At 38.9% G+C, this 22,615-nt stretch overlaps 1 protein-coding gene and 2 non-coding genes across 3 annotated transcripts in view; 1 reads left to right on the forward strand and 2 right to left on the reverse strand.

Annotated features, from left to right (window-relative positions):
• The window catches only part of CTNNA3 (catenin alpha 3), a 1,731,503-nt gene extending 1,721,609 nt beyond the window's left edge, over window positions 1-9,894 (reverse strand). Inside the window, exon 1 of the mRNA XM_053207653.1 lies at window positions 9,807-9,894. The gene's annotated coding sequence lies outside the window, so the exon portion shown is untranslated. The remainder of the gene's footprint in view (window positions 1-9,806) is intronic.
• Window positions 9,895-12,894: 3,000 nt separating this feature from the next.
• On the forward strand, window positions 12,895-12,976 carry TRNAS-UGA (transfer RNA serine (anticodon UGA)). The gene has a single exon. It is a non-coding gene; the product is annotated as a tRNA-Ser (tRNA).
• Window positions 12,977-20,201: 7,225 nt separating this feature from the next.
• LOC113600436 (U6 spliceosomal RNA) lies at window positions 20,202-20,310 on the reverse strand. Its single transcript, XR_003421430.1, has one exon. It is a non-coding gene; the product is annotated as a U6 spliceosomal RNA (small nuclear RNA).
• Window positions 20,311-22,615: the final 2,305 nt, after the last annotated feature.

A 22,615-nucleotide genomic window follows, 5' to 3' on the forward strand; every position in this document is an offset into this window, starting at 1 on the left:
TGTTAAACTCTTTTCTAAGGAGAGCATGTCTAGTTATGTATTTCCCAAGAAAGGTAAGTCCAGTTCTTATTTTGTTGAGTGGCAAGTACCTTTTAGGGGCAGAATTGAATTATTTTGATCAATAGAAGGGAATACATACCACCAGAAGTCCTCGTTGTGGTCCCTCTCTGAGCAGAGAACAGCCTCTTTGATGTTGAATGAAGGCATTGTGGTGGGATCTGGATATGATCTAAGAATAGGAGAATAGGAGATCTAGGAATGGAGGTTACATTTTGAGGAATCCAGAATTCTGTCTTAGATATATTATGTTTGAAATGGCACATTCAAATAGCTTTGATACTTTTTTTTTTAATTTTTTTTAACGTTTATTTATTTTTGAGACAGAGAGAGACAGAGCATGAATGGGGGAGGGGCAGAGAGAGAGGGAGACACAGAATCGGAAGCAGCATCCAGGCTCTGAGCCATCAGCCCAGAGCCCGACGTGGGGCTCGAACTCACGGACCGTGAGATCGTGACCTGAGCTGAAGTCGGACGCTTAACCAACTGAGCCACCCAGGCGCCCCGTCTTTGATACTTTTAAATAGATTTGTCATGATTCGGCTTGGTACCCTCTTGGGAAAAATCAAATCTTATGAATTGGATTTACGGTAGCAATTTTTCAAAGAAAATTTATGTGGGCCATTTTATATTTTAATCTTAGCTTTTCCAAAACTGACATTTACTATTTTTTAATTAAAAATTTAAATAGGGGCGCCTGGGTGGCGCAGTCGGTTAAGCATCCGACTTCAGCCAGGTCACGATCTCGCGGTCCGTGAGTTCGAGCCCCGCGTCGGGCTCTGGGCTGATGGCTCAGAGCCTGGAGCCTGATTCCAATTCTGTGTCTCCCTCTCTCTCTGCCCCTCGCCCATTCATGCTCTGTCTCTCTCTGTCCCAAAAATAAATAAACGTTGATAAAAATTTAAATAAACAGATATAATACAGATACATGCGTAACTCATTACAATTTTTTCTGCATTATTTAGTTTGAACATTTACATATACCATATAGCTAATGGATTATATTTTTAGTTATGCAAAGGGCAACTGAGGACTGTGAACCTACTCCTGTCTCTGAGCATTTCCCCTATAAACACTGTTCCAGGTTTGGTGTGTTTGCTCTCTGATCATTTAAGGAGTGTGACTTGTTTGCTCAACTGTATGATTATTTATTTATTTATTTATTTATTTTTCAATATATGAAGTTTATTGTCAAATTGGTTTCCATACAACACCCAGTGCTCATCCCAAAAGGTGCCCTCCTCAATACCCATCACCCACCCTCCTCTCCCTCCCACCCCCCATCAACCCTCAGTTTGTTCTCAGTTTTTAAGAGTCTCTTATGCTTTGGCTCTCTTCCACTCTAACCTCTTTTTTTTTTTTTCCTTCCCCTCCCCCATGGGTTTCTGTTAAGTTTCTCAGGATCCATATAAGAGTGAAACCATATGGTATCTGTCTTTCTCTGTATGGCTTATTTCACTTAGCATAACACTCTCCAGTTCCATCCATGTTGCTACAAAGGGCCATATTTCATTCTTTCTAATTGCCACGTAGTACTTCATTGTGTATATAAACCACAATTTCTTCATTAATCTCAACTGTATGATTTTAATAGAGTCTTGAGAGGAAGAGAAGATAAGGCTGTGCTCAATTTGTCATCTTTACCTGATTCTTAATATTTTCTTGATAAGTCATGTTGCATAGTTTTAATACTCAGATCTTATATAGTTATATGGGCAAATGAAAAAAAATGAGAAACTAATATACTGTGAGAGAGATAGTGTCTTAAAAGGTATTTGTATCTAATTTCATACTCTATCAGAAGAATATCTTGATTACAAAACTGCCCATTTTTGTGTGTTGGCTCATTATTCAAGTAATTACGTAGTACGATTTAGGACCATTCTATTACTGAGGAGCTTTGAAATGAAGAGTTACGTTTTTATCCTAAAACTGTGCATTTTTAATTAGAAAGTTAACTCGATAATAAGAGTGCTTAACATGGCAAAAGGACTTCTCAGTTTGGGTGGAATTAGTAACATGAAGTTTTTACTGATCAAGAGGATAAAGTCAACAAGGTTGTAAGAATTATGATTTTTGAGATTTTATCCATTTAGATGCTCAAATAAGACTTTACCTTAACTGACTAAATATCTTTATTCAACATAGTATTGGAAGTCTTAGCCTCTCCAATCAGACAACACAAAGAAATAAAAGGCATCCAAATCGGCCAGGAGGAGGTCAAACTTTCACTCTTCGCAGATGACATGATACTCTATATGGAAAACCCAAAAGATTCCACCAAAAAACTGCTAGAACTGATCCATGAATTCAGCAAAGTCACAGGATATAAAATCAACGCACAGAAATCAGCTGCATTCCTATACACCAACAATGAAGCAACAGAAAGAGAAATCAAAGAATCGATCCCATTTACGATTGCACCAAAAATCATAAAATACCTAGGAATAAATCTAACCAAAGAGGTGAAAAATCTATGCACTGAAAACTGTAGAAAGCTTATGAAAGAAACTGAAGAAGACACAACAAAATGAAAAAAGATTCCATGCACCTAGATAAGAAGAACAAATATTGTTAAAATGCCAATCCTACCCAAAGCAATCTACATATTCAATGCAATCCCTATCACAATAACACCAGCATTCTTCACAGAGCTAGAACAAGTAATCCTAAAATTTGTATGGAACCAGAAAAGACCCCAAATAGCCAAAGCAATCTTGAAATAGAAAACCAAAGCCAGAGGCATCACAATCCTGGACTTCAAGCTACACTACAAATCTGTAATCATCAATACAGTATAGTACTGGCACAAACAAGGCACTCGGATCAATGGAACAGAATAGACCCACAAATGTATGGCCAACTAATCTTTGGCAAAGCAGGAAAGAATATCCAATGGAATAAAGACAGTCTCTTCAGCAGGTGGTGCTGGGAAACCTGGACAGCAACATGCAGAAGAATGAATCTGGGCCACTTTCTTACACCATGCACAAAAATAAACTCAAAATGGATGAAAGACCTAAATGTAAGACAGGAAGCCATCAAAATCCTCGAGGAGAAAGCAGGCAAAAACCTCTTTGATCTTGGCCGCAGCAACTTCTTACTCAACATGTCTCCAGAGGCAAGGGAAACAAAAGCAAAAATGAACTATTGGGACCTCGTCAAAATAAAAAGCTTCTGCACAGTGAAGGAAACAATCAGTAAAACTAAAGGCAACCGACAGAATGGGAGAACATATTTGCAAACGACATATCAGATAAAGGGTTAGTATCCAAAATCCATAAAGAACTTATCAAACTTCAACACCCAAAAAACAAATAATCCAGTGAAGAAATGGGCAAAAGACATGAATAGACACTTCTCCAAAGAAGACATCCAGATGGCCAACCGACACATGAAAAAATGCTCAACATCGCTCATCATCCGGGAAATACAAATCAAAACCACAGTGAGATACCACCTCACACCTGTCAGAATGGCTAACATTAACAACTCAGGCAGCAACAGATGTTGGCGAGGATGCGGAGAAAGAGGATCTCTTTTGCATTGTTGGTGGGAATGCAAGCTGGTGCGGCCACTCAGGAAAACGGTACGGAGGTTCCTCAAAAAATTAAAAATAGAACTACCCTACGACTCAGCAATTGCACTACTAGGTATTTATCCAAGGGATACAGGTGTGCTGTTTCAAAGGGACACATGCACCCCAATGTTTATAGCAGCACTACCAACAATAGCCAAAGTATGGAAAGAGCCCAAATGTCCATCGATGGATGAATGGATAAAGAAGAAGCAGTACATATATACAATGGAGTACTACTCGGCAATGAAAAAGAACGAAATCTTGCCATTTGCAACTACGTGGATGGAACTAGAGGGTATTATGCTAAGCAAAATTAGTCATTCAGAGATAGACAAATATCATATGACTTCACTCATGTGAGAACTTTAAGAGACAAAACAGATGAACATAAGGGAAGGGAAGCAAGAATAATACAAAAACAGGGAGGGGGACAAACCATAAGAGACTCTTAAATATGGAGAACAAACAGAGGTTTACTGGAAAGGGTGTGGGAGGGGGGATGGGCTAAATGGGTAAGGGGCATTCAGGAATCTACTCCTGAAATCATTGTTGCACTATATACTAACTAATATGGATGTAAATTTAAAAAAATAAAATTAACAACAAAAAAAAACTTTAGAAAAAAAAAAAGTAAAGGGATGGAGAAAAATCTATCACTAATTGGATATCAAAGCAAAGCCAGGGCAGCAATACCTATATTGGAAAAATAGACTTTAAAACAATGACTCTAACAAGAGGCAAAGAAGGACTCTATATAATCATAAAGGGGAAAATCCAACAAGAATATATAACATTTGTAAATATTTATGTACCCAACATGAAAGTACCCAAATACATAAAACAGTTAATAACAAACATAAATAATCAATAGTAATATAATAATATTAGGGAATTTTAATAGACATAAAGTAAATAATAGTAATATAATAATATTAGGGAACTTTAATACCCCACTTACATCAATGGACAAATCACCTAAGCAGAAAATCAACAAGGAAACAATGGCTTTGAATGACACCCTGGGCCAGATGGATTTAACAGAAAAGTTCAGAATATTCCATACTAAAACAGTAGAATACACATTCTTTTCAAGTGCACATGGAACACTCTTCAGAACAGATCACGTATTAGGCCACAAAACAAGCCTTGCAAATTTACAAAGATTGAAGTCATACGATGCATCCTTTCTGACCACAACGCTGTAACTCTAGAAATGGACCACAAGAAAAAATCTGGAAAGACCACAAATACATGGAGGTTAAATAACATGCTACTAAATAAAAAATAGGTCAACCAGGAAATCAAAAAAGAAATTAAAAGTACATGGAAACAAATGAAAATGAAAACACAACATTCCAAAAAACTTTGGGATGCAGCAAAAGTGGTCCTAGGATGTAAATATATAGCAATGCATGCTTACCTTAAGAGCAAGAAAAATCTCAAATAAACAACCTAAGTTTACACCTAAATGAGCTAGAAAAACAACAAACAAAATGTAAAATCAGAAGAAGGAAGGAAATAATAAATCTTAGAGCAGCAATTAATGATACAGAAACTAAAACAACAATAGAACAGATCAGTGAAACCAGGAAATGGTTCTTTGAAAAAAAAATCAGTAAAATTGATAAACCTCTAGCCAGATTTACCAAGAAAAAGAGAGAAAGGATGCAAGTAAATAAAATCACAAATGAGGAGAAATAACAAACACCAGAGAAATACAAATAATTGTAACATATTATAAAAAACTATATGCCAACAAATTGGACAACCTAGAAGAAATGGATTAATTCCTAGAAACATGTAAGTTACCAAAACTGAAACAAGAGAAAATAGAAAATTTCAACAGACAAATTACCAGCAAAAAAGTTGAATCAGTAACCACATATCTCCCAACAAACAAAGTCCAAAGCCAGATGGCTTCCCAGGGGAATTCTACCAGACATTTAAAGAAGAGTTAGTACCTGGAGTGCCTGGGTGGCTCAGTATGTTATGCGTCCGACTTCAGCTCCAATCACCATCTCACAGTTTGTGAGTTCAAGCCCCACGTTGGGCTCTGTGCTGACGGCTCAGAGCCTGGAGCCTGCTTCGGATTCTGTGTTTCCCTCTCTGCCCCCCTCCCCCATTCATGTGCATTCTGTCTCTCTCTCTCTCTCTCAAAAATAAACATTAAAAAATTTTACAGAAGAGTTAATACCTATTCTTGTCAAACTATTCTAAAAAAATAGAAAATGAAGGCAAAATTCCCACTTAATTCTATGATGCCAGCATTACCCTGATACCAAAACCAGATAAAGATACCATAAACAAAAAGAGAACTACAAACTAATATTTCTAATGAATATACACATAAAACTCCTCAACAAAATATTAGGAAACCAAATTCAAAACTACATTTAAGAAATCATTCACTACAATGAAGTGAAATTTATTCCTGAGTTGCAAGGGTGGTTCAATATTTGCAAATCAATCAACGTGATACAGCACATCAATAAGGGAAAGGATAAGAACCATATGATCATTTCATTAGATGCAGAAAAAGCATTTGACAAAGTACAACATCCATTCATGATAAAAACCTTCAATAAGGTAGGTTTAGAGGGAACATACTTCATCATAGTAACAGCTAACATCATCCTCAATGGAGAAAAACTGAGAGCCTTTCCCCTAAGGTCAGGAAGAAACAAGGATGTCCACTCTCACCCCTTTTATTCAACATAATACTCGAAGTCCTAGCCACAACAGTCAGATAAGATAAAGAAGTAAAAGGCATCTAAATTGGTAAGGAAGAAGGAAAACTTTCACTGTTAGCTAGTGAATGTCTGTAACAGTATTAGCTAGTTATGTCTATAACATGACACCATATATAGAAAACCTGAAAGACTCCACCAAAAACTGAGAACTGACAAACAAATTCAGTAAAGTTACAGGATACAAAATCAACATACCAAAATCTGTTGCATTTCTATACATCAATAGCAAAGCAGCAGAAAAAGAAATTAAGAAAACAATCCAATTTACAGCTGCAACAAAATAATAAGATAACTAGGAGTAAATCTAACCTAGAAGTGAAAGATCTATACTCTGAAAACTATAAAATGCTGATAAAAGAAATTGAGGACGACACAAAGAAATGGAAAGACATTCCATGCTCCTGTACTGGAAGAACAAACACTGTTAAAATGTCTATGCTACCAAAAGTAATCTATACATTTAATGCAATACTTATCAAAATACCAAAAGCATTTTTCACAGAACAAACAAAAAAGAAAAACAATTCTAAAATCTGTATTGAACCACAGAAGACCCCAAATAGCCAAAGCAATCTTGAAAAACAAAAACAAAGCTGGAGGCATAGCAATTCCAGACTTTAAGTTATTATTACAAAGCTGTAGTGATCAAAACAGTATGGTACTGGCACAAAAGCAGACACACAGATCAGTGGAACAGAATAGAAAATCCAGAATTAAACCCACAATTATATGGCCAATTAAGCATCAACAAAGCAGAAAAGAATATCCAGTGAGTAAAAGACAATCTCTGCAACAAATGATGCTGGGAAAACCAGGCAGCCAGTCGCAGAAGAATGAACCTGGACCACTTACACCATACACAAAAATAAATGGATTTTTTTATTAAAATGGATTAAAGACCTAAATGTGAGACCTAAAGCCATAAAAATACTAGAAGAAAGCACAGACAGTAATTTCTCTGACATCATCATAGCAAGTTTTTTCTAGATAGGTCCCCTGAGGCAAAGGAAACAAAAGCAAAAATAAACTATTGGGACTACATCAAAATAAAAAGCTTCTGCACAGCAAAACAAACAATCAACAAAAGTAAAAGGCAACCTACAGAATAAGAGAATATATTTTCAAATGACATATGTGATAAAGAATTAGTATCCAAAATATATAAAGAACTTCTAAAACTCAACACCCCCCCCAAAAAAAATAATCCAATTTAAAAATGGGCAGGAGACATAAACAGACATTTCTCCAAAGAAGATATACAGATGGCCAGCAGACACATGAAAAGATGCTCATCATCACTTATCAGCAGGGAAATGCAAATCAAAACTACAGTGAGATGTAACCTCATACAGGTCAGACCAGGTAAAATCAAAAACGTAAGAAACAACAGGTGTTGGCAAGGGTGTGGAGAAACAGAAACCCTCTTACATTGTTGTTGAGAATACCAACTGGTGCAATCACTCCGGAAAACAGGGGGTGGGAGGTCCTCAAAAAGTTTAAAATAGTACTGCCCTACACTCCAGCAATTGCATTACTGGCGTTAATGGAAAGAATACAAACAATACTGGCATTAATGGAAAGAATACAAATACAATGAAAGGGATACATGCACCTGTATGCTAAATATTTGGTTATCTACAATAGCCAAATTAGGGAAGCAACCCAGTGACCATCAACTGATGAATGGATAAAGAAGATGTGGTATATAATTACAATGGAATGTTATTAAGACATTAAAAAAAATGAAATCTTGCCATTTGTGGTGACAAGGATGGAACGAGAGTATTATGCTAAGCAAAATAAGTCAGTCAAAGAAAGAAAAATACCATATGATTTCACCATATGTGGAAGTTAAGAAACAAAACAAACAAGCAAAGGGCAAGAGAGAGAGAGAGAGAGAGAGAGGCAAACCAAGAAACAGACTCTTAACTGCAGAGAACAAACTGATGGCTACCAGAGGGGAGTAGCGTGGGGGTACCTGTGCAATAGGTGATCGGTATTAAGGATTGCACTTGTGATGAGCACTGGGTAATTAAAATAAAAACTTCTTAAAAAATGATTAATGTATCAAATTTATTGCATACTTTAAAAGTACAAATCATCTTTAATTTTGATGACACCCACTAATAAAGTTCTATTCTAATAGAAAGAAAGAAAGAAAGAAAGAAAGAAAGAAAGAAAGAAAGAAAGAAAGAAAGAAAGAAAGAAAAAGAAGACTCTGTTCTTTTTCAATTTCTTAATTCTTAACTGGCATGGCATTAGGGGACCAATTAGGTAGGAAAACCCTATAAATAAGTTGCTCTAGTGCTCAGTAGGATATATCTCCAATCTTCCGCGAACATATATTTGTAAGTAATATGATGACTATAAAGCAACCCACAATTAATTGTTTAGGCTTCAAATGTCATTCACTATGCAGCAATTCCATAATTATTTCCATCACTTTTCATGATGCCTGTAATTTACCAGCTAAACCTTCATGACGTTTTGTTCCCAAAAACTTAAGTAAAATTTTGTGGCCAATTTGAACTAAGTTCCCTAACATATGTTGTCTAAAATGTACAGTTAGAGTTATTCTGCAATCAACAAAAATTAAATTCAAAAAACGTGAATGATGGCTAAGCCTCTAAAACTATGCAGTTGCTGCCAATTCTTTTTCTTTCAAATGAGGTACAAAAGCATGTAAGGCAGCTAAGGTAAAATTCCCAGACTCTGCTCACCTCTCACCAATTACTATGTATGTGTTTTGTGTGGGATGTCCATAAAAATACAATTGTGTAACAGAAAGAGCAGGGATTTAGAGAGGATCTGATTGACCCAGCTTGAGTTACATGGTAGGCAGGATTCTAATATGGCTCCCAAGATCCCTGCCCCAGCTATTGGTACACACCCTATATAATCCCCCTCACTGGAGCTGTAATTGTGAATAAAATGCAATAGTTACTTCTGCAATTACATTATAATACACAAAACTCTACTGTAGTAAACTAGAGAGTAATTCTTCTGATGGCCTTAAAGAAGCAAATTACCATGCTGTAGAGAGGGCCACATGATAAGGTACAACCTCTAGCAGCTGAGAATGGTCCTCCACTGACAGCTAACAAGTCCTACAACCACAGAAGCTGAATTCTGCCAACAACTAGGAAGAGGACCCCAACAACAACCTTGGAAGAGGACCCCAAGCCCTTGATGAGACCAAAGTCCCAGTCACCATCTTGAAATCTGGTCAGACCCCAACAGCAGAGAACCTAGTCAACCTACAACCACACTCATGACCACATTCCTGACACAAATAGAAACTGTGAAATAATAAGTTCATAGTGTTTTAAGTCACTAAATTTTTTGTAATTTGTTTTGTAGGAAAAAAATATATATATATATGTCACATGATTACCGCTTAGAAAGAAGAGGTGGGATACCTTGATTAACAGCTGAAGTAAGGCTGTATCCAATGAAGGTGAAGTGGTCCTCTTTAAGCACAAATGAAGTGTCATCATCAGTTGGGGGGATGGATACTGGAATAAAGAAAAACAAAAATAATCCACCACAATATATTAATTTTCTGATATCTCATAGGCCTTCAACATTCAACTCACAACTCTCTCCTACTATTGACTCTATTGCCATATACACACTCCTTGATCTACATGCCATTGAGCCAGAGACCAACAAAGAATACATGAAATCTAGTAACACTGGGCAAACATAACAAATTAGTCTTAAATCTACCACTAATTAGCTACATGACCTTGGGCAAGCCATTCATGGGCCAGTTTCCTGTCTATAAAAAAAAGGGGGGGGGGGTGGGGATTGGACTAGCTTTAACGTCTCTTCCAACATTAAAACTGTATGAATTTTTCATTCAAAAAAAAAAAAAAAAACCACCACTGGGGCAACTGGGTGGCTCAGCTGGTTGAGCGTCTGACTCTTGATTTCTGCTTGGGTCATGATTCCAGGGTCATGGGATCAAGCCCTGGGTTGGGATCCTCACTGAGCATACAGCCTGCTTAAGATTCTCATTCTGTCTCTCTCTCTCTCTCTCTCTCTCTCTCTCTTTCCCTCTGCCCCTCTACCCCTGCTCACATGCTCTTTCTCCCTCTCAAAAAAAAAAAAAAAAACCACCAAAATAATTCAAAATAAATTTTGATTGCTATAAAAAGAGCCAATACTGCTCCTAAAACATAACCCCTCCCCTCAGTATTCTGCCTCTGAAAGTGGCATCAAGAAAGGTTTTAGAGAAAGCCATAAGATATTTGCCTTCCACACCCAAATTGTTTAATAAAAGCTACCACATAAACGAATCTGGGGGTAGTTTAGAGGGGGACCTTTGTAGAGTAAATCAGAATCAGAATCACCAGGGGACCTTTGTAGAGTAAAATATCCACGATTGAAAATCAACGTTTTAGGTTGCTACTGTGAATCATAATACATTTATGTTATAATTATGTTGGAAACATGTATTTTACTTCTTTTTCCCTTACCTGCCATTTATTGCGTTAAATGGCATTGCTAAAGACCTAAAGTTGCAACTGAAAGAATTCATTTGTAAATTCACACTTTGTGAAAACACCTATAATAATTTTTGATCTCTTGAATCATTTTCACAACATGATAAATCAGAAAAAAAAGCAATTTCATTTTCTGAAAACCTACATTAACTCAAATAAGCTGAAAATTAAATGTTAATGTAGTTATTTCACTTCTGAAATGTTGCAAAGAAATTTTAATCACAGTTGTTCTCACCAAATACATATTAACTGTGTAACAGATTCTTTTCCTTTGCAGTCTTCTCTTCCCAACAAAAATAAACCAAAAAATGAACAAGAAACCCTCAGAGTAGATTTCTCAGTTAAATTATTGTAACCATAATAAATTCCCATTACTGTCAAGCTTTTAAGTGAAGACAATTCCTAAAAGGGGTAGGGGAGGTTAAGGAAGAAAAAAGGCTTTCAGTAAATACTATCATTCAACGGCACAGAAGAAAAAATTTTTAAGAAGACTTCCAAATCAAGATACAACTAATATAATAGTAAGATTAAATGATAGGTTATTTCACAGTACAAGAACAAGGTATTATTTCTTCTTGGAAAATCTCTATTGGAAAAGTGCCAAATAAAGTTCACATATATGGTGAAACTTATGCCTGGGATTGTCAGGAGTAACTTTGTTCCCGTATAGTATTCATAGAGAAATTGGGACCATTCCTGTAGCTTTGTCAAATTAAAAACAGACCAAAAAAAAAAAAAAAAAAAAAGATAAAAATTCTAAAAATCTCAAACTAGATAAAAATATTTCTTATAATTCTTATTTTGTTCCCCCTTTAAATCCGTTTAGACACTTAGCACCGTAATTTAGTTAAAAGAAACAGTATGAAAAAAAATAGTATGGAAAATTCTCAAAAAAATTCACACATCAAGTGAGTTCACTTAACATCCAGGTTTCCAAAAGGCAAGGATTTGCCTTCCTGAGGTAACACTATGAGATACATACATGGTGAAGTCTCTTTCCATGAACGCTGTTAGAATTTTAAAAGTTTAAATTTAAAAAGAAATTTAGAAATTTAGAAAAAGTCTACCTATTCTTTTTTCCCAAATCTTGCATCAACCATTTGATGCCCGGGGTGGGAGGGCGTGGGCATATCTCCACGTGCGCGGGTAAGAAGCTGCGCTTGCACCCTGGAGTCTGCCGCACCCACCCACGCGCCACAATCCCGAGCCTCTGTTCCCTAAAGTAGGCGGCATAGAATGGACCTACCCGGTCTTAGAGCTTCAACAAAGTAAACCAAAAAAAGAGCCTAGCGCTTAAGGGAGGAAACAAATGATACTTAAAGGCAGAATGCAGACCTAATGCGCAGAACTTGGTTTTCAAACCACTTTCCAGGCTCCTCAACACTTGACAGCTGAGACCACACTTAGGGCCCGATTTCTTCCAGCAGGGCTCAACAGTAAAGCGATCCCTGGGGGCGGGGGCGGGGGCGGGTAATGAGAGACGGCTGCTTGGGGAGGAGCTCGGGAGAGTAGAGCCCACAAGTAGCAGTATGACTCCTCACGCCTCCCTCCATGCCGCACAGAGGAGGGCTCGAGGCGTCGCGGCCAACGCGGGAACGCAGAACACGCACACCCCGCAGAAATAGAAATTTTCCAGAGCGCGGGCCCGCAGAACTGAACAGAAGAAGTCTTTGTTTCACAGCTCTCTCGATGACCTAATGAGGAAGGGGGAGGGCAAAAATCAGGTCAGTGACCAGAAGCCAAACAAGTTTGCGATTTTCGTAATGCAGCGAAGGCAAGGGTTTCCCAGGCCTCCTATTTAAAAGAGTCTACTTAAACTCCTTCAGGGAGTTTCTATTTCTTAGCTTCCACGATGTAGTTCACGAAAGCTGTGCGGTCAGCCTCCGACGCCTCTCTAAACCGAGCTCAGGGAGTCTGTAGGCTCCGCCTCTTGGTGGGCATGGCGCGCCTGCGCGCAGTTATTGTACTAAAGTATTTGTGCCTGCGCATCGTCTCCGTGGCAGCGATGGCCGAGTGGTTAAGGCGTTGGACTTGAAATCCAATGGGGTCTCCCCGCGCAGGTTCGAACCCTGCTCGCTGCGGAAGCGGGTGGCTTCCTTTTCCCTTTTTAAATGTACACCTTAAAACAATAACCTTTAGTTGAACTGCTGCACTTCCCATTCCTGCGAGCTAAATGGCTCACCTACAAAGTTTAATGTGTCAAAAGAAAAACCAGTACGTTGCAGTGCTCCAAACATGTATTTACGCTAAAGAGAAAAATCTTCCTTTGTCGTAGCCGGCAAGGTAATGGTTTCAGAAACTTGGTGTTCAATGTTAAGGCAAGTTCGCGAAATATAAATAAAATAAGGTAAATATTGTCACAATGTTTTGGGCTATCACAGCCCAGACAAGCTATCATATGAAAACTGATGGCGAGTGTGGTAACGGGTTAAATAAGTGATAAGCACAAGGTGGTGAATGAAAGTGTTAAATCGCTATATTGTTCACCAGAAACTAATAGAATATTGTTAACTATCCTGGAATTAAAATAACTTAAGAAAAATAAAATAAAAATAAAACTGATGACAAGGTTAATGCCACCTCTTTTTCAATCCCAGAATCACCTTTAATAGTTGCCCCACTGCGTCCAGAAGTGGTTATGAATTGAGAAACAATAAAAAAAATTTGAAGTTTGACTTCTATAGCATGATAGTTACATCCACAGAATGGAACACCATGCATGTAGCCACTAAAATGATAGTGATGACATGAGAAGGCCTTCTCAGTTTTGCCAAATCCGAAATGTTGGACAGACTAGAAAACAATATGTATAATGATCACATTTTTGTTAAACTATTTATAGAATCATTTTTATGGCAAGAATGGGACAAAAACACTAGGGGCTGGAAAGAAATAATCAAAATGTTAGCACTAATTATTATCTCTGGGTAGTGGAATTTGGAAAGATTTTAATAGTTTTAACAGTTTTTTGCTTAACATTGTAAAATGTGTGTATTATTTACAAAGAAATTTGTGTGGGTGGGTGGCTCAGTCGGTTAAGCGTCTGGCTTCGGCTCAGGTCATGATCTCATAGTCCTGACTTCAAGCCCCGCCTCCGGCTCTGTGCTGACAGCTCAGATCCTGGAGCCTGTTTTAGATTCTGTGTCTCCCTCTCTCTCTGACCCTCCCCTGTTCATGCTCTGTCTCTGTCTCAAAAGTAAAATAAACATTAAAAAATAATAATAAAAAGAAACTTGTGAAGTTAGTCTTTAAAACCATACACATCCTCTCTTTCTCCCTTTCACCCACTGTCACAATCTCCTCCCCACCCCACGATTTCCAGGTGTTCTTATGGAGTTCTCTAACACCTCAATGCTAGGGATGGTTTTCTGGGGTACCTGAAGTAGATTCCACCCACATAGCCCCCATCCCATTTGACACTTATCTCATCATATACATTCACCACATTCATTGACACTTATCTCATCATATACATTCACCACATTCACATCTTCAGTCCATCCTCTCTTCCCAATTCTACCTCTTCTGGCCCCACGAAGTCACTTATAAATGGCTGTATTGGTTTCCTAGCTGCTCTCCTTCCCTCTTTCAGTCAGGATCACATTCTGCTGAAAAAAAAACAAAAACAAAAAAAAACAGAAAATCCAACTCTAGTGACTTAAACACATAGGGACTTGTCTCAAGAAATCTGGGAGTAGGCAGTTCTCAAATGAAACAGGGAGCAGCACTCTTTCCATCTTCCTGTCCTGCCATTTAATACATTGACCTTGTCCCCTACTTGTTGTCTCATCATCCTAAGATGGTTGCTGTACCTCCAGAGCTCACATCTGTATTCAGCTAGGAAGGAGAAAGACAGGAACCCTCAGTTTATGTCTCATTTACTTGAACTGTGTAACAAGGCTACTACTAGCTACAAGGAATTCTAGCTGGGTATATAGCTATCCAAATCAAAATTGGAATTTCATTGGTAAGGAAGAAAGATGAATGGATACTGAGCCGGCAACCAACTGTATCTGCCACACCCCTCTAAAAGGAAAGGCAAAACTTGTAGGCATAAAACCTTTGAAACAAGTCCCTTGTCTGCCTTCCTAGCCTTCCTTCTTCTCTCTCCCATCTCCTTTTGAGTTATTAACAGGCCTCCCAACACTGCATTATAGCTCATCATGCCTTTGAAGCTTTCTACATATTCACATACAATTACCTGAAATATCTTTCTCTTGCTTCCATCCTTCTCCCCTCATTAGTAAAAGAAGGTTGTCCATCATTTGAACTCCCTTCCTATTTAGAGGACTTGCTCTCTTTTTGAATCCAGGTACAAGGCTGCAATCTACCCTCCTGCCCCATTCCCATTATAGATGCTGAAAAAGCCACGTATTTGCTTTCCAAGACTCCCTTACAGCTGGAGAGGCAGGGTGTTACGTAGGCCCAGACAATCAGATATGCCCACCTGCAACTTTCAATCAGAACTATTAATACAAAGAAGCAGGGAAGGCAAGGATGCATCCCAGTGGTTAGGAGAGGCCATAATGGCAACCATAGGCATTGCTACAGCAGCAGCACCAAGGCTGCAACTGGGGTTTATAGTTGTTCAGCATCAGTGACAGTATTGTCTATACCAGACTGCCTTTGTGGTGTCAGCCTGAAATGATCTTGGATTTTGCCTAGCCAACTTACTCTTCTCTCATTTTCCAAAAGTGGCTTTGCAGCCTTCCTGGTAATTCTTTGAGCTATTCAATATTCTTACGGTAAGTTAGTACGTTTTCTGCTTAACTCAGCCCCAGTCATTTTTTTTCTTCCAAATACAAGATTTAGCTTCCCTCCTCACTGCTTCATCACCTAATGGAAACTCACGTTTTCTCTTCAAGTATCTCCTTGTGGATAAAGCATTCCTACCATCCCCCAGGCTGGCTCATAAGCCCCTTTTATATTCTCCTATTCCCTAATATAGCAGGGATCCTATTGAAATGTTTCTGTTGGCCTCTCTTCCCATTAAGTGGTAAATTCCCTGCAAATATATAAGGCGTCATGACTCTTATCTTCATACCCCTGCCTAACACAGAAAAGGTACTCAATAGGGGCACCTGGGTGGCTCAGGCGGTTAGGTGCCTGACTCTTGGTTTCAGCTCAGGCCATGATCTCAGGGTGCTTGGGTTCAAGCCCCACACTGGGCTCTGTGCTGACAGTGCAGGGCCTACTTGGGATTCTCTCTCTGCTCCTTCCTCACTTGTGTTCTCTCTCTCTCTGTCTCTCTCAAAATAAAAAAATAAAAAATTTTTTTAAAAAAAGTAAAATAAAATTCACAAAACAAAGAAAGTAAGTACTTAACAAATTTTTGATGAAGGACTGAATAAATATACAAGTAAGCACACAAAACCACCTCCACCCCAAGAATGCCCCATGAAAGGGGATGAAGGGGTCAATAGCCATTTTCCTTCTAAAAGTCATTATCCTTTGCCTTAGTATGAATTAATTTAATATACAGTATCCTCCTCACAGTATATTTTTAATTTAAGAAGACAGAGAATAGTACCCCAACAAGGTACCCTTCCTTCCCTTCCCATTGCCTTCCCTTCTCTTATTTTTTCCTCACCTTTTTCTTTTTCTCCCAGTCCCTTGTCTTATAGTGCTGAAAGGGCAGATTGAGCCAGGAGGCAAGCACACGTACATTTTCATCTCTGTGGGTCAACTCCCATTCCCATCTTCCTAAACGTGGTTCACTTTCACCCTGGCATTCCTATAACCCAATTTCAGCTCTCTCCATGGTAAGCAAAAGAAAATCTATGGAATATTTTACAGGGAAGATGTGGACAAGGTTCTGCAGTGTACTTCTCAGAGGAAGGATGCTACCTCAACTCCTCTTTCATGTTTCTCTACTCCAGAGTCCTCCTACCTCCTCACCTTCCTGTGCATCTCCTAGAGCCTGCTTTTTCCAGTCCAGCCTCACAAGGTACATGATCTTGAAGACTGCCCCTCAGGACCGCTACTTTTTCAATCTTTTATGCTACAGAGCAATTCCCTGTGCATTGGCTTCAGTATGCCCAGCAATCAAAGAGGCTCCCCTTCAAAGGCAGAGGAGGTTATAAATATGACACTGAAGTCTCCTTTTTACCCAAATATTTCTCTACCCACTTCTATGAATAAAAGATAAATCCTTCAACTTCCCAGAATTCAAAGGTTTTAAATGTAAATAGACTAAAGTGAACTTTTTTCAAATTGTGATCTGTTAGCAAATGTGGAACTCATAATCTTCCCTTCCCTTCCAAATCCATGTCCTTCTCTATGTTTATGTTCTTCACCCAGTTTGTGGCATCTCCAACCATGGAGCAGGACACACCCACTTGGAATCACCCTGATACTGCCTATCCTTTACCACATTTCCTATCCAACCCAAATACAACTGAGTTTACCCCTAAATATGCTCAAAATCTACTTTGTTCCAAATCTACCACTACCACACAGTCTAAATCAACATGACCTCTCACCTCCACTACATCTCAGCCTCCTGTCTTCCCCCATCCACTCTTCCTCCCTTTCAATCTGTTGTCCATAAAATAAAATTTTCTTCAAGATGTGCATTTGAGCTTATAAACCTCCTCCTGTAAACCCTTCTGGGTTTATGCTCTTAACATATGCTCTTAACAATATGCTCTTAACAATACAGACTTGGGGCACCTGGGTGGCAGTTGATTTCAGCTCAGGTCATTATCTAGTGGTTTGTGGGATCAAGCCCTGCATGGGGCTCTACACTGACAGCACGGAACCCACTTGGGATTGTCTCTCCTTTCCTTCCTCTCTAACTCTCTCTCAAAATAAATAAATAAACATTAAAATAAAATTCAGACTAAAATCCTTAGCATGAATCCATGTCTCCCAATGATCCAGCCAGCATACCTATTGGGCTTCTCCCATCCATTCTCTAGCCAGATGTATTGTCCTTTCTTTTAGTTCTTGAAGGAACCAAACTCTTCCCCAGATTAGGAATTTTACACAAATTCCAATGTCATCCTCCCCTTTAAACTTGTCAGGTTCCCTTCTTACATGATTTCACAACACTTATACTCTGTAATACACTAGTATGAATATTTGCTTGATTTCCCCTTGTGTGAACGTGTGTGGGGTGTGTGTCTGTGTGTGTGTGTTCATTTAACCACTAGATCTCCTTATCTTATACTTAGTGGGCGCTCAATAAATAATTTTGTTGAATGAATTTTGTGGTTGGGAAAGTCAGAGAACAAGAGGCCTCAGAATACCTGAAACAGTGGGAGATAGAGTCTCCAATGAGGGTAGGTAGACTCTGTTTTCCTTCAACTTTGAGAGATGAATCAAAACCGTGCCTGAGGAGATTTGTGCCCTGACTACCTAAATCAGCAGGAATATTGCAGCTGAACCACCTGATATATTGCAGTACTGTTTAGTGTGATTTATGAAGCTGGTATTTTGTTTTAACACATCATGTTCATTGTAAAGGAGTTTCATCCCCAGAGGTTTCATTAATAGAGGCATTGTTGTGTAGTGAGACAGTGAAAAAGGGATTAAGAGATCGGGCTGGCCTAGGACATGTGTGAAGCTTGTATCCTAAGTGTTGTCTGGTTTGGACAAGCCCCCCATGTCCACTTTTGGAGGCCTTATACCCCCAAGACCACATGGTCTTAGGCCCTCTCTACATACACTAGAATACAAATGACTAATAGAGATAGCTGAGTCTTAGCCCCTGCAGAATTAGAGAGACAGAAGCTCTGATACTAGAAATTTCAGATGACTGTTTGAGGAACTGATAGAAAAAACTTAGAGCTTTCAGCTCTTGTTCTAACAACTAGTTTTCTTCCCAACCTACAAGAAGTTGATCAGTCAAGTTCACTCAAGCTAATAGACTGGATGTCATGGGAAACGAGTTATTTCAATTTCCTTCCCACTCTCCCTGACATCCAGGCTTCCCAGAGGTCTGGGGACACTCTTTCAGGGACTGGACTCTGAGGCCTCAAGACAGGATGTGATAGATTTACCTTCACTATTTTGTCTGGCACTGGACTGACCCCAGAGGCATGAGAGAGCAAGGGCTAGGTCTCCTTTGGCATCTCTAGGCCATTCAGAAGACTCTAGTAACAGAAAACATGACCCATAAGCTTTATGCTCTTTCAACTCTCTGATGCTTGAGGTCAGAGATAGAGAAGAGTCATGGATTGGTAAGCTTCTTACTCAGGTACTGAGGTAGGGCACAGCCCCAACCTGGTTACTTCATAAATCCCCTGGTCCCACCCAAGGGATCTTAAAGCCCTTTGTCCCTTCATACCATGTTTCTCCCCAAACACATTTAGGGAATATGTTTCCCTCCCAAACATATTCATCTGAGACAAGATTCTCAGAGTATTTATCCAGGGAGGAGACTTTAGAAACATTTTATGTGAAAACACAAGTCATATGAGTACATAGAATGTCCATATAAAAGGTACGTATCTTCCCAGATGTTAAGCCACATACGTCAGTGGAGACAAACTATTAGTGCCTTGAAATAATGTGTGTTAGGATGTTGGAGCACACAAATGCCACACTTACTTTTTGTACATGTTTCTCCAGTGCAGAGATCAGCAAACGTTCTATAAGATGTCAGCTCGTAAATAGTTTAGGCTTTGTAGGCTATGTAGTTTCTGTTGTAACTACTCAACTCTGCCTTTGTAGCATGAAAGAAGCCTTGAACAAATGAGTGTGGTCATGTTCCAATAGAACTTCATTTTCAAGAACAGGTAGCAGGCTGGAGTTGGCCCACAGACCAGAGAATTCATCCTAGTATAATGAAAAAGATCTTTCCAAGTTATAAATGTTAATATATGGTTAATTGGGACTCTGCTAAGAGGCTAGTTAACAGATCTATGAAATCTTAAGATACCAAAAAAAGACATCAAGAGGCAAAGCTGGGAGTGAATGTTTTCTAAGATCATTTTATCTCAATACATCAGAACAGCCCAGAAGCTTCCAGAATTCCCTCCCATACATTGTGCTTATATATTTCACTGAGAGAAATATATAAGGTGCAGTGAGACTGCAGTGAGACTGATAAGGTGCAGTGAGACTGCACCTTATCTGATAAGGTGCAGACCCTGGTAATGCTTGCTCATGTTCTCTTTCTATAGTTTGCAACACAGGCTACTACTGCTCTGAAAATAGGAAGTACTGTATCTGTATCTTCTGTTATAAACAAAACCCTTCACCTTAGGGTGTGATTTGAGCATCTTAAGGTGTGATGAATACACATTAGCAGATTTATTTGTAAAGTGCCTTGAGGGAGTGGGAAGAACAGAGACTTTGAAGTCAGAGCCACTAGACTTCACGAATTTGCGTGCCATATCCTTGCACAGGGGCCATACTAATCTTCCCTGTGTCATTCCAAGTTTAGTGTATGTGCTGCTGAAGGGAGCACCAGAGCCACCAGGCTTCAAAACCAGGCTCCTTCCCTTTCTTGTTGTGTAACTTTGGGCAGCTCACTTCACTTCTCTGAGCCTTAGTTTCCTCATCTCCTAAGTGGTAATAATGATTACTTCTACTTCATGGCATGGTCAGCAATAACTGCCATTTTCTGAGTTCCAACCATAGGCCAGGCACTGTGATAAGTGCTTTACATCCATTGTCTCATTTAACCCTCAAAAGAGGCCATAGCTAGTTTACTGCTGAGGAACAGAGGATGAGATCTTATGATGTTACTTCCTTTCCTCTTCACCCAGAGCAGGTCCCTCCTAAAGGTGTCTAGGATCATCCTAAGGAAGACATTGGACAGGAATAAAGGAAGAATAAAGGAGGAATAATTCATGTTATTGAAGTGTAATTTTCTATGCCTTATTGTCTCTCTGAGCTGGATTCTCTCCCTGAACTGAACTGAACTGAGCAAGTTCCCTGGGAGTTGATGTACGAAGCTGCCCAGAGTTGGCACTGGCTGAGGACATACTTAGGACTTTATGAGGCCTTCTCCCAGAGGCTTGCTGCTACTTCGACAGTCTCTTTTATCTGGGATTTTTTTGGGGGGTAGGGGAGATGCTTTTTACAGTTCATTACTGGTTTTACAATTATAATTTCCAAGCCTGTGTGACATTCCTTTCAATTCCAGTTCATCCCAATTTTTAATTAAATCACATTAATTTGCTTATTAATTTGCTTATTGAATAGGTAATATAGTCTCATGGTCCAAAATCATAATGACTCCCTCCTAACCCGGTCCTCCTGCCACCAATGTGCCCTTCCTGGACCACCAATTATCAGCTTCTATGCCTTCTTTATGCACATGCAAGAATATAGGTAGCTTTTATACAAATATTAGCACACTATACAAAATGTTCTGAACCTTCTTTTGTTATTTTAAAATATATCCTGGACATATTTCTGTATAAAGAGCTTTCTCATTAAAAATGGCCTCTGTTAACTCAAATGCCCTCAGCAGTTTTGAGCTCACTGCTTCAGAATAAAAGGACCATAACTTATTTAACCAAATCCCTATTTATGATGATTAAAACTGTTTCCAATCTTTTGATTGAACCAAAAAAAAAAAAAAAACTTCAAAGAAAATCTTATATCCATGACATTTTCTAAAACAGGGATCTTAATCCCAGTCATCTGTTTTCATACAGAATTAGGAGAAAGTGGTCAGCCCTTTGTGCAGACAACAGGAATTGGTCACAAAAAATCACGGTGGTCAAACTGTTCTAAAAACATAGTCTAACCTCAATAAAGCTGAAAAAGATAATAAATAAAAGCATAGCATAAACAAATGCCCTAGAAAGAAAAAGGAAGCTCTCCTCTCTGCTAATCTATTCCATGTCCAGGGAAAGAGAAGGGCCAAAAGTGAAAGTATTAATTTACCTCTTATTATCTCAGATGAGTTAGCTCTTGGAAACTACCTCTTTTCTTCCTCCTTTTGTTTCCTCTCTCTATCCTTATCTTCATATTCTACGAGAAACTACTAACCTTACTCGAATTTTTTTTTAATTTTTTAACGTTTATTTATTTTTGAGACAGAGAGAGAGACAGAGCATGAGCAGGGGAGGGGCAGAGAGAGAGGGAGACACAGAATCCGAAACAGGCTCCAGGCTCCGAGCTGTCAGCACAGAGCCCGACGCGGGGCTCGAACTCACAGACCACAAGATCATGACCTGAGCCGAAGTCGGATGCCCAACCAACTGAGCCACCCAGGCGCCCCCTTCCTAGAATTTTTATTAGCAACTCAAGATGCTTCAGTAATAATTCCTGTGACCCGTAGGCAGATGCTAACTCAGATGCTATTTGGGTGTAGGACTCACAGCCGATGGCTCATAAAAAGGATAGGAAAGACTGTATAATGAAGAATGCAGGTCTGGAAACTTCCCTACAGAATGATAAAGGTTATTTATAAGGCAAGAGAGTGATGGGAGGTCCATGAGATCCACTCTTGGTTACTGCTTCTCCTTGCAGAAACTTTCAGGGGTGAAATGTATGAATTCAATTTTTTCAGGGTGGCGCAGTCCCAACTCCTTTGCAAGATTGACTTGAGGGTGAATTCTCATTAGAAATGAATTTATTTCTAAAACGCAGGCAAAAAGGCTCACGGACACTCTTGCCTATTGCTTTTCTTGTTCTTTTTGCCATGAAAATTAGCCAATATATCGTTCAGATCTACTTGTGACAATTTGATTTTCCTTTACATTCATCCAGGCTTGAAAAATGACCACTGCTCAGGCAGATTGATGCTTCCTGAGCCA

This window comes from Acinonyx jubatus, chromosome D2 (genome assembly GCF_027475565.1).
Source record: "Acinonyx jubatus isolate Ajub_Pintada_27869175 chromosome D2, VMU_Ajub_asm_v1.0, whole genome shotgun sequence".
In the NCBI taxonomy this organism is placed as follows: domain Eukaryota; kingdom Metazoa; phylum Chordata; class Mammalia; order Carnivora; family Felidae; genus Acinonyx; species Acinonyx jubatus.